General features: G+C 38.0%; 1 protein-coding gene across 1 annotated transcript in view; it reads left to right on the top strand.

Annotated features, from left to right (window-relative positions):
- Window positions 1-8,989, top strand: part of DUT (deoxyuridine triphosphatase) — a 31,799-nt gene extending 22,810 nt beyond the window's left edge. Inside the window, exons 7-8 of the transcript XR_014137804.1 lie at window positions 7,730-7,843; window positions 8,494-8,989. The gene's annotated coding sequence lies outside the window, so the exon portion shown is untranslated. The remainder of the gene's footprint in view (window positions 1-7,729; window positions 7,844-8,493) is intronic.
- The last annotated feature ends 3,014 nt before the right edge of the window (window positions 8,990-12,003 follow it).

Below are 12,003 nucleotides of genomic sequence, written 5' to 3'. Positions count from 1 at the left end.
AGCTCAGAGCCTGGAGGCTGCTTTCGGATTCTGTGTGTGTCTCTCTCTGCCCGCCCCCCCCCCCGCCCCCCCGCCCCCGGCCTTCTCACACTCTATTTTTCTCTCAAATGTAAATAAACATTAAAAAAAAAATTTTTTTTTTAATTTTTTTTTTCAACGTTTATTTATTTTTGAGACAGAGAGAGACAGAGCATGAACAGGGGAGGGCAGAGAGAGAGGGAGACACAGAATTGGAAGCAGGCTCCAGGCTCTGAGCCATCAGCCCAGAGCCCGACGCGGGGCTCGAACTCACGGACCGCGAGATCGTGACCTGAGCTGAAGTTGGATGTCCAACCGACTGAGCCACCCAGGCGCCCCTAAAAAATTTTTTTAAAGAGAGATGGGGATCATAGTTGAACTAAATATAGATTTGTTAAGTTAATAAGGTTCTTTAAGATTATAGATAAACAGGGGAATTGGGGACTTGAAATGTCATCTTAAGAACCATCTGCAAAGTGGATAATTGCCCAAATACTTGTCCAATGTTGGATATACCATGACTTTTTTTGCACGCTTATGGTGTGAGTTACAGACGAGTTATGTCCATGATGTTTTATCTTGAGAATTGTTATTCACATACTAATGAAAAGAATTATTTTTTCTTTGAGAAAACCATGAGAAAAAAGAGAAAATGGCAACTTTCCTATTTAATAACTTGTCTTTCTGTCTTAGGAAAAGACAGAGGCTTTACCTGAGAAACAAAAACTGTAAGCAATGTTAAGACAACATATTGTTGAATATATTGCTACTCAGAGGCCTTAGAAAATAATATGCAGACATCCACTAGATGTCACTTGATGTTTGCTTTTTTTGTGAAAGTAGTATTTCTTTTTTTTTTTTTTTTTTTTTTTTGTTTTAAAGGTTTATCTGCAATTATGAATTGACAACTCCCAGTGGGTCCAAACTGGCAGAAAACAAGATGCAGCAATATTTGAGTGAAAGCAGGCAAAAGTCATTAAATGAGAACAATGATTATAACTTTAAATAAGATTTGGGTGGTTGTGGGGTTTGCATAATCCCTCCTGGCATTTGCAAGGATGAAGCAAAGCCAGCAGCTTTGCCCTCCTGCTGTGTTTAAACAAAAAATGGAAAATTGTAATGAACAGCTAGATTTTTCCTATCTTCCATTTTCTTTTTTCTTCCTCCTCCCTCTTCATTTTTAGGAGAACGCAACTTTTAAAATGATTCCCTTTAATGAAATTCTTTTGCAGCATTTTAAGACTGATTTTTTTTTCTTGTTCAAATTTCAACCCACCAATTAAAACTGTTTTAATCTACATTATCTGAGGGAAAGGTATGTGACCAAAGTAAACAGGGAAGATGTCTAGAAATTTTGCGAGGGTTCTCTGGGGTTATCCGCTTCCTGTACTTGCTAAAAATCTAATAATCAGTTCCACTAGAGACCATGTATCCTGGGGTTTTGTTTTGTGTAACAACTATTTGTTTATTTTTTTTAACTGTCATTGTATTTTGGCTTCACGATGGTTAAATAAGTCTCAGTATTAAGTAAACTTCTCTTACCCTGCCTATTTCCTGTCTTGTCAAACCTTTCCTTGTAAGAATAACAGTGTTCTTTTATTTGGTAGTGTGCGGCATGATGTTTTTGGCATGCTCAACCTTTTTGACTTGCAAAAACTTGTGACCTCAAGCGTGAGAGAAGTGAATGCTTGCTTTAGTACCTCATAGGGTCCCAATCTTAAAAAGGGTCCTGTTGCATACATGCTAGAGTTGCAAAAGAATGATCAGCATATTTATTCCCCAAACACCACAAATAATTAATAGGAACAGATTTTTTTTTACTAAGTTGCTGAAATTATGAAACTAGTGAATACTTGAACATTTTGTTGCTGCTAGCCCTACATAATTCCTCAAATTGACCTAGCTATACAAAGATGTAGTGCTTTTATTTACTGTGTTCTAAGTAACTCATATTTAAAAAAAAAAAAGCAACAAAACAGTTTCAAACCAGCACACATTATGTGCCAGAAGTGGTTTTGCTATTCCAAGTAAATGAAGAGCAGAAACATCTTTATGGCCTAATCTTTACAAATCCAGATCTAAATGCTTGTCAGGAGGATTCTATAACATAAGAACCACTGAAATCAAGTACCAGCCAAGGAGCACTTTTTTTTTTTTAAAGGGTGATTATTTGATAGCATTTTTTTTCTGTCTTTTGGTTTATTTTCTGTTTTTCAATATTTTTAATTATGACAATTAAAACTGTGATGAACACCTCTTGCTTTTAAAAATTGGCGACTGCTAAATATTTATCTTGAAACATTGAAGTTGGAACATGAAGAAAGTGGGTTGGGTTGATTTGAAGGGGTCATAGAATAAATTTTTATAATCATGTAGGAATAATTCTGGTAATTTTCTGCACATCTCGACTAACAACAATTTTCCAAATATCTGAAGTAGGTGGGATTTGATTAAAATATTATTATCAAGAGGTGCCTGGACGGCTCAGCTGGTTACGTGTTGGACTCTTGGTTTCAGCTCAGGTTATGGGCTCACGGATTGTGAGTTTGAGTCCCACAACGGGCTCTGCACTGGCAGCACGGATCCTGCTTGGGATTCTCTCTCTCTTCCTTGCTCTCTGCCCCTCCCCCACTTGCGCTGTCTCTCTCAAAATAAATAAACTTAAAAAAATATTATTATCAAACAGTTTTTTATCTTTAGTTTAGAAATACCATTCTCATAAAGAGCCCATGATAGGCAGTAACAGGTTAGTAATTGAGGATTGAAGACACATTCATCATCCTGATCTGGGTAACTTTTTCTGTAAAGGTCTGAAACACAGAGCTATAAACTCAGTTCAAGAGAATCTAAAGAGATTTAAATAATATCATCAAAATGTATTGCATTTATCCCACACACGTATGCTTTCTTCCACTGTAGACCAAAACACTATTTTATTGTCTTCCTTTTATAGATATAAAAATGAAATTCAGATCTGCCTCAACTAATGATGCTGTTTACTTCCTGAAACACCTGTCATAAGGTGAAAAGGCATTCAATTCACCTCAACTACCAAACATCAGCGCTTAGCCTAGCCTACCTTAGACATACTCGGAGCACTTACATTAGCTTACAGCTGGGCAAAAGCATGAACTCAGAGCCTATTCTATAATGAAGTGTTGAATATCTCGTATAGGTTATTGAATGCTGTATTAAAAGTGAAAAACAGAATGGTTGCAAGTATAGCAGTTGTTCACCCTCCTGATGCTGTGGCTGCCTGGGAGCTGTGGCTCACTGACCCTGCTCAGCATCACAAGGCAGTATCAGGCTACATATCGCTACCTTGGAAAAAGATTGAAATTCAAAGTTCACTGAATTTGTATTGTCTCACACCATTGAAAAGTTGAAAAATTCTATGTCAAACCATCGTAAGTCAGAGCCATCTATACAATCAATTTATTACCTTTTCCACTTTTTAAATTTTTTTTTAATGTTTATTTATTTTTGAGACAGAGACAGAGCATGAATGGGGGAGGGTCAGAGAGAGAGGGAGATACAGAATCCAAAACAGGCTCCAGGCTCTGAGCTGTCAGCACAGAGCCTGACCGTGGGGCTCGAACTCACGGACCGCGAGATCATGACCTGAGCTGAAGTCAGACTAACCGACTGAGCCACCCAGGTGTCCCTACCTTTTCCACTTTAAAAAAAAAAATTTTTTTTTTAACGTTTATTTAATTTTGAGACAGAGAGAGACAGAGCATGAACAGGGGAGGGGCAGAGAGAGAGGGAGACACGGAATCTGAGACAGGCTCCAGGCTCTGATCTGTCAGCACAGAGCCCGACGCGGGGCTCAAACTCACAGATTGTGAGATCATGACCTGAGCCGAAGTCGGACACTTAACCGACTGAGCCACCCAGGCGCCCCTACCTTTTCCACTTTTGAATAGAAAGCTATAATATGGCATAATAACAGGAAAAGTATTTAAAAGTTAAAAACTGGCATGTTTTAAAGAAACACCCTTCAAGTGAAAAAGATGGAAGCCCAGAATAAAACCCATAAAGTGTTGGCAGTCTTAGCTCTATTGTAGAGTAGCTGTGGGTATGGACTTTGAATTCAGACTGCCTGGAGGCAAACCATAGCTCCACCCCCTACCACCTGTATATTTGGGCTAGTTAATTATCCTCTCCAAGCTGCAATCTCCTCTTATGGTAAAATGGGAGAAATTATACTGCTCATGTTACTGTTTTTGAAGAGTAAATAAACTTGCTTTGCAAAATGCTTAGCACAGGGCTTGGTCCCTGATCAGTGTTTAATGGGATCTACTATCATAATTATTATTATGAAGCTAGACGGTAATGTCTTTACAAACTTTGGCCATTTTTATATCATCCGTCACATTTGTCTGACGAGAAACTTTGCAGAGAATTGAGGGATTGGGGTCAGATTTGCTATGTCACGGAAGCACCGGAAATACATCTTGAATTTAGTTTGTGATTAGTTTTACCACCTTAATACACAAGAATTCATGAACTTGCTGTTACAAATTCTTCATATTTGTAATAGCTACAAATATACTTAAAACTTGCTTTAGGGCATTTATTAATCTAGAGAATATTTTGCAAAACGATTGTTAAGTACCCATTTAAGAGAGAATACAATGAGATATTAGGCAACATGAAATATATTCATTTGACACTTTATTCTCTCCTTTTTAAAAATTAGTCTATGAGGCACCTGGGTGACTTAGTCGGTTGAGCATCTGACTTCAGCTCCGGTCATGATCTCGCAGTTCATGGGTTCCAGCCCTGCGTTGGGCTCTGTGCTGACAGCTCAGAGCCTGGAGCCTGCTTCAGATTCTGTGTCTCCTCTCTCTGCCCCTCCCTGGCTCATACTCTGTCTCTCTCAAAAATAAATAAATAAATAAATAAATAAATAAATAAATAAATAAATAAATAAATAAATCTAACTAAAAATTCACCTAAAATACACCTAGTGTTCTGTAAAGTACTGACCAGTGATGAATGCAATCCATGCTCACAGAGTAGTCTTGTTCACTCCCACCATATTTGAGGTTGTTTAGCAATTTAAAAAACAAAAAAACCTGTTTATTTATTTGTGAGAGAGAAAGAGAGAGAATCCCAAGCAGGTTCTACCTTGTCAGCACAGAGCTAGACTTGGGGCTTGAACCCACAAACTGTGAGATCATGACCCGAGCCAAAATCATGAGTGAAATACCTAACTGACTGAGCCACCCAAGCACCCGAGATTGTTTGGCATTCATAATGCCAATGAGCTAAAAGGTCATATGATTAATATAAATAATCTGATTAATAGTAGAGCAAATTGAGGACTATGGTTCTATTGTGGCAGCAGTCCAGCCTAAATAAGAATGCTGATCAAATACTCAGCTACAGTATTTACAACAAACATTGACCAAAGGAATGCAAACAGAATGAGAAGGACAAAATTCAGACATCTTAAAATGATCACTCAATCTCTCTCGAACACATATGCACACCAGAATACTGTTTTTTTCACATTTGTTGAAATTATGGAATCCTTATGTGTTTTTTCTTCCACTGAGTGGCATTTTCCATCACCCATTGACTTGAGTTTGCAAGGCCAGCATTACAGACGCAATTTATTCCCTCCTGGGACTAGGGCTGCAATTTTAATGGACCTCCAATAGGTGCAATGGTGAAACAGCATGTCAGTATCCATACATGCAGGCCTGTCTCTGTTGTAATAAAAGGAGTCAAAGGTAGTGTAATTTTGCACTCAATTACACATCTTTACATTTTAAGTGCCTTTTACTTACAGCTAAGTGTAACACTTCTCAGACTTACTGCTATGTCAAAAATTAAGAAAGATCTTAAATTATGAACTTTGGTAGCTTTTTCAATCTTCAACAGTTATTCATATTCTCCTCACTGCTTCATGCTTAACTCCTCAAACATACTTAAAACAAATAGTTTGTTTTAATCTTCATGAACACCATGTAAGATGGACATTATTATCCTTTTTTGAATATAAATAACTCCATCTAGGAATCTTGGGAGAATCCAATCCTACATATTTTGATGTTTTGCACAAGTCCTTTCAGATGTACCACAACTACTCTTCAATTTTAGCTTGCTATACTATGATTTTCCCCCAGGAAATACATATATATATATATATATATATATATATATATATATATATATTTATATATATATATTTATATATTTATATATTTATTTATATATTTATATATTTATATATTTATTTATTTGGAGAGACAGCACAAGCAGGTAAGGGGCAGAGAGAAGGAGAGACAGACTCTGCAGGCTCTGTGCCATCAGCACAGAGCCAGATGTGGGGCTTGAACTCACAAACTGTGAGATCATGACCTGAGCCGAGATCAAGAGTCATATACTTAACTGACTGTACCACCTAGGCACCCCCACCTTTTTAATGTTTATTTATTTACTGTGAGAGAGAGAAAGAGAGACAGAGACAGAGACAGAGACAGAGGAAGAGAGAATCCCAAGCAGGCTTCTAGCAGTCAACACAGAGCCTGATAGAGGGCTCATACCCACAAACTGTGAGATCATGACCTGACCAGAAACCAAGAGTTGGACCCTCAACCGACTGAGCCACCCAGGCACCCCTGATTTAGGCACTTTCTTAGGGTTCAACTATTGTTCTGAGATCACTAGATCTAGTCAAAAAATCTAAAGCCTTTATATCACCATAGAATTGCCTTTTCCTAGTCTTTATTCTAGTAGGAGAAAAATGCTTTCCCTGCGGACGACTTATCCCCATTTGCTTTTGCATATATCCTGCTCTTGTTGGCTTTCTCTCAAGTTTCAACAAAAATTTTAAAAATAAGAATTTGGAGGTGACAATATATGGGCTGCACGATAATCTTAAGATAGTCCATGTACAACTTGCCAACACATTCTGAGCTTTCTTCCTTTTTAAGTATCTTTGGAGACATTTATGGTTGGTCTCCATCCATTTCCCCTCCTCCACTTAGCATCAGTGTGGGTCCAGGGAGGTTGAGCTAACCTGGTGCTTGTTTGCATCTCATCTTCTGGCCAATGTTTGGTTCAATGGTAAGCATGGGACCCAAGCCTACCCAGTGCAAGCAGATTCGAGACTTTTGGTGGGAATTATCAAAGAGGCTCACTCTTTCCCAGCAGGCGTGAAAGAGGAAGCATTAGTGCTGGCAGAATGTCTCCTAAAACCAAGAGTCTCTTAAAACCAATGTCTCTTAAAGCCCAAAACAACAGAAGAGAACTGCATCCTTGTTGCATCCTGATGCGGACTTCTCTGGTATCTCTACCTCTGAGCATTTTAGATGATTGAATATATTTCCTTTTTATGGTTTAACCCATTTTGAGTTGAATTTTTTTGGCTACTTGCTACTCTTAGCCATCTTAACGTACACAACACTACCTGTTTTTCCCCACATTGGTGGCTCTAATAACCCTGCAGAAGTGGCAGGACATGCCCCTGCTAGGCACAGGTTGCCTTGTTTTAATGGGACCATGCTCCCTTTAACAGAACCTGATTTTTTTTAAAAAAGCACATTTAAATTGCACAGCCAGGATTTAAAATAGTGACCCAAAGTGCTTACATCTAAAAATTCTAAACCACTGTCAAGTATTATCATTGCTATTAACTGTGAAAGAGCTGATAAGCTGATAGAACGTACTTTTCTCATGACTCCTATTTTCTTTGAAGCAAACACCTGGGGCTGACAGAGTTTGACGTCCCAGCTTTTTGGATCCCTGAAAGGATTACAGCATGATTTTACAACCTCTCACAAACCGCTCCTCTACCAATGAAAATTACTAGGTACTATAAATCTGTCTTTAAAAAATTAATTGGAATCAAAATGTGCTTTGAAATAAGTTATTTAATTTTATGTTAGATCTCGGAGTTTTCTGAAATGTTTTCTAATTGCTTCAGCATGGTGGTGAAATATTTCATGCATGTAGCTTTAGAAGTCAATGATACAACAAGGTGTACAATGTAAAATAGCAGTCCTCTGCCTACGCTTCTCCATCTTAAGTCGAATGAAACACTTGCAAGGGCTTATTTTCTTTACTTTCGTGTTTCTAAATAATATGCATGTGGCTATTTCCTTTTTTTTTTTTTTTTTTCAAATGTAGGCATTCGACTGGTTTTCTGCAGCTGAAGAGAATTCGGCTTTCTTAGCATACTCAGTTTTTGCACACTCCTCCCAGCTTCCTTTCTTTTTCCTAGCCTCCCAATGCAATTCTAAAGCAATATTTTGCTAAATTATAGCTCAGCCATACAGTGTACTATGGTAGCATGTTTATCTAACTTCATTAAGAATAGCGTCTTTTTTTGTTGTTGCTTATTTTTTTATATGTTTATCATTAATTTATCACCAATTCTTTGATAGAACAGTAACACTCCCTTAAATGGAATCAAACACTAAGATAATTTATCCATTTCTTTTTCTTTTTCCTTTTTTCTAGATGCTTCTATCTTTTATCCCTCTGGCTCTGGCTGGCTCCAGTCATGGCTGACTTCTCTCCAGCCTGCTGTACAGCTGCCATCCTGGGACTGACCATCTTCTTAGCAATTCCCTTCATCTCTGTACTCTGGGGATTTCCTATGTCTGGATCCCATGATTTTCTACTTTTGGTTTATGTCCTCATTTTGATGAATCACAGTCTCCAGTAGTTTCTTAATTATTTTTTTTTTTTTCAGTTAGGGTACAACAAACATATAGTAGAGTATACCCAACTTGTGTCCTGCCTGCTTAATTTTTGAATATTTATTCATATAAGCACCATAAAGATACTGAATATCTCCAGTACTCTACAGACCTCGCTCATGCCTCTTCCCAGTCAATGTCCTCCACCATCACACCACCTCCAGTGAGGTAACCACTATTGCAACTTCTATCACCATCAATTAGTTCTGTCTGTTGTTGAACTTTATGTAAATAAACAAAAAGTATGTACTCTTTTTTGGCTCAATTTTACTCCTTATTATGCTTGGGAGAGTCATTTATGTTGTTGCATATACCAGTAATTTGTTCTTTTGTTTGTGTTTTGCTGTGGTATGTGGTATGAATTTAAAGTATCTGGATGTTATAAATACAGCTGCTATAAATAGTCCCGTTCCATCTTTTTGTTGGACACATGCACTCATTTCTTTTAGGTATATGACCCATGAGTGGAATTGCTGGGCTATCAGATAGTCATTAACTTCTTGAGAAATGGTGCAGTTGGAAATATTTATGATAGGTTTTGTGTTAGGTTAGCCTAGACTACACTACAGCAACAATAAGCCTCACATGTTTATGGTTTAATATATCAAGTCTCTTCTGGCTCAGACAAGTCTGCTGGAGGTCAGGCAACCCTCCAGGGCAGTTGTCTTTCATGTGGTGATTCAGTGATCCAAAATGCTTCAGTCTTATGGCTCCACTATTTCAACGGGAGGCCTCTTCAGAAAACATGGAGCTCATAGGTCCCTCTTCAAGGCTTTGGCCAGGAAATGACACATTACTTCTGCATATACCTACTTGATTAGAACACATGACCCCACCTAACTTGGAGAGGTCCGGGAAGTACAGTGTTCCAGGTACCAGGAAGGAAAGGAGAAACAAATACTGGTGAACATAAGTAATGTCTACCACACTTCCCGTATCTATCAATACTTCTGTTCTAATGTCATACTGAAATGAAAGTTTGGCCAGGTATTTAAATCCTAGGGAGAAAGAACTTATTTTCCTTGGAAGTTTGAAGTCATTTCTCTTTTCTTTTAGCTTCTAGTGTTACTGTTAAGAAATCCAGCACCATTGTGAACGGTTTTTCTCTTTAGACATATTTAGGATTTTCTCTATATCCCTAGTATATGGACATTTCATAATGATATGCTTGGTGTGGGTATTTTACTTTGTTATATTTCATCACTATGTTTTTGTACTACTTTCTGCAAGGCTTTCTCAACTTTACCTGCCAAGTCTTTTATTCATTTAAAAATATTTCTACTTTTATATTTGTAATGTTTAGAGATTTTTCTTGTTCACTTATTATCTCCTTTTTATTGTACCTTGTTTTATGGATGCAATAACTGTTAATTGGTAAGAGTTTTTTGAAGGATTCTTCTCTTGGATTGCCTCTTTTTTTCCTCCATGTTTTTTTTTTTCCCATTTTTTTGTAGTTGCTTGGGTTTTTAAATCTATCTTTCATACTAGAGAATGTCCTCATACATCTGGAGATCTTTGGCTGCCTGTTTACATTGAGATGTCAAGGAATAAAACATTTATTGGAAGCCCTTTGTAGGACATACTGACTGGTGGGCTTTCTTGTAGAGGGATGAGGTGGGACCCAGGCATTTTGTTTGGTGATCACCATGTCAGTTTTCTTTTGGGGCTGGTCATTTTCTCTAAGAGTATCTTGCCAGTCTCGTCCATGGGGAGCATAAACTTGAATGTCAACATTCATGGAGCTAAGGGAAGGATACTTAAGAAGCTAAGTCCATGAAACTTGGGGAAGTGTTACGCTTCAGAATGATGGACTTCACTTCATCCAATTTCTGTCTAGCTCCCAGCTATTACTGAGTCCAGAATCATGTTGGTTCAGCATCTCTAGAGAGCAAATATCTTGCTTTTTACTAGGGCAGGAGAGAGATACTCACCTAGCTGTGAGGCATAGGGAAGGATCTGTAACTTACGCAGATTTTGAAAAGTTTTTGTTTTTGGCCCCTCTCCATTCCCTTCATCTTCATAAATATCAGGGACCATCAATCACTGACCTTTTCAAAATTTTTTTGAAGCAACACATCTTGCTTCTTCTTGGCTTCCTCTTAGATTTTATTAGGTGTTTAGGTGTTACTAGGTTTCTCTCTGCTCAGTCAGCTACTCCTCTTCTTTTGGCTTTCCATCTTTCAAAATGCAGTTGGAGAGTCTTGTCTGATTTCTCCTCAACAGCTTTTTTTTTTTTTTTTTTTTTTGTCTTTGGAGATTATGTCTTCCTTAATTCCCTCACTGCCATTTTCAGTAGGTTGTAGAGGGAGTTTTATAAATGCTTCCTTTTAGGGGCGCCTGGGTGGCGCAGTCGGTTAAGCGTCCGACTTCAGCCAGGTCACGATCTCACGGTCCGTGAGTTCGAGCCCCGCGTCAGGCTCTGGGCTGATGGCTCAGAGCCTGGAGCCTGTTTCCGATTCTGTGTCTCCATCTCTCTCTGTCCCTCCCCCGTTCATGCTCTGTCTCTCTCTGTCCCAAAAATAAATAAACGTTGAAAAAAAAATTAAAAAAAAAAAATAAATGCTTCCTTTTAATTTTCCATGTTTATTTATTTATTTAATTTTTTAAAATGTTTTTATTTATTTCTGAGACAGAGAGACACAGAGCATGGGGGGAGGGGGGCAGAGAGAGAGGGAGACACAGAATCAGAAGCAGGCTCCAGGCTCTGAGCTGTCAGCACAGAGTCCCACGCGGGGCTCGAACTTGCAAACCATGAGATCATGACCTGAACCGAAGTCGGTCGCTCAACCGACTGAGCCACCCAGGCGTCCCATTCCACGTTTATTTTGAATCATAATTATTTTATTTTAAAAGGCTAAAACATAACCATATCACTCCCCTTTCTAAAATTTTTCTTAGAACTGTAACACCTCCAACTTTAATTCTAACCTGTTAGCACACAAAATTTTTCATGATTTGACTCTTGGTAACTTTTCCAATTAAGATTGGAACAACAATCAAGCATAGGGGGTTAGATGCTATTTTTCAAACATGTCTTCTCTTTCTTGTTTTCAAAGCCATGCATAGACAATTTCTATTACTTGGAATCTACTTTTCTTTCTCCTATGAAAGATCTACTTATTCTTTGCCTCCCCTCATGAAGCATTCTTTGACTGCTCCTGACCAAAGTAATTTTCTTTCTATGTTCACAAAACACTTACTTTACTTATATAGAATAATTTCTATTTTCCCAACTTTACAATGGAGAATTTAGATGTAGTATTTCCCA

The sequence above is a fragment of the Panthera onca genome, chromosome B3, assembly GCF_046562875.1.
Source record: "Panthera onca isolate mPanOnc1 chromosome B3, mPanOnc1 haplotype 2, whole genome shotgun sequence".
In the NCBI taxonomy this organism is placed as follows: Eukaryota; Metazoa; Chordata; class Mammalia; order Carnivora; family Felidae; genus Panthera; species Panthera onca.
The sequence above is the reverse complement of the archived record's forward strand: the minus strand, read 5'-3'. Positions and strand labels throughout refer to the sequence as shown.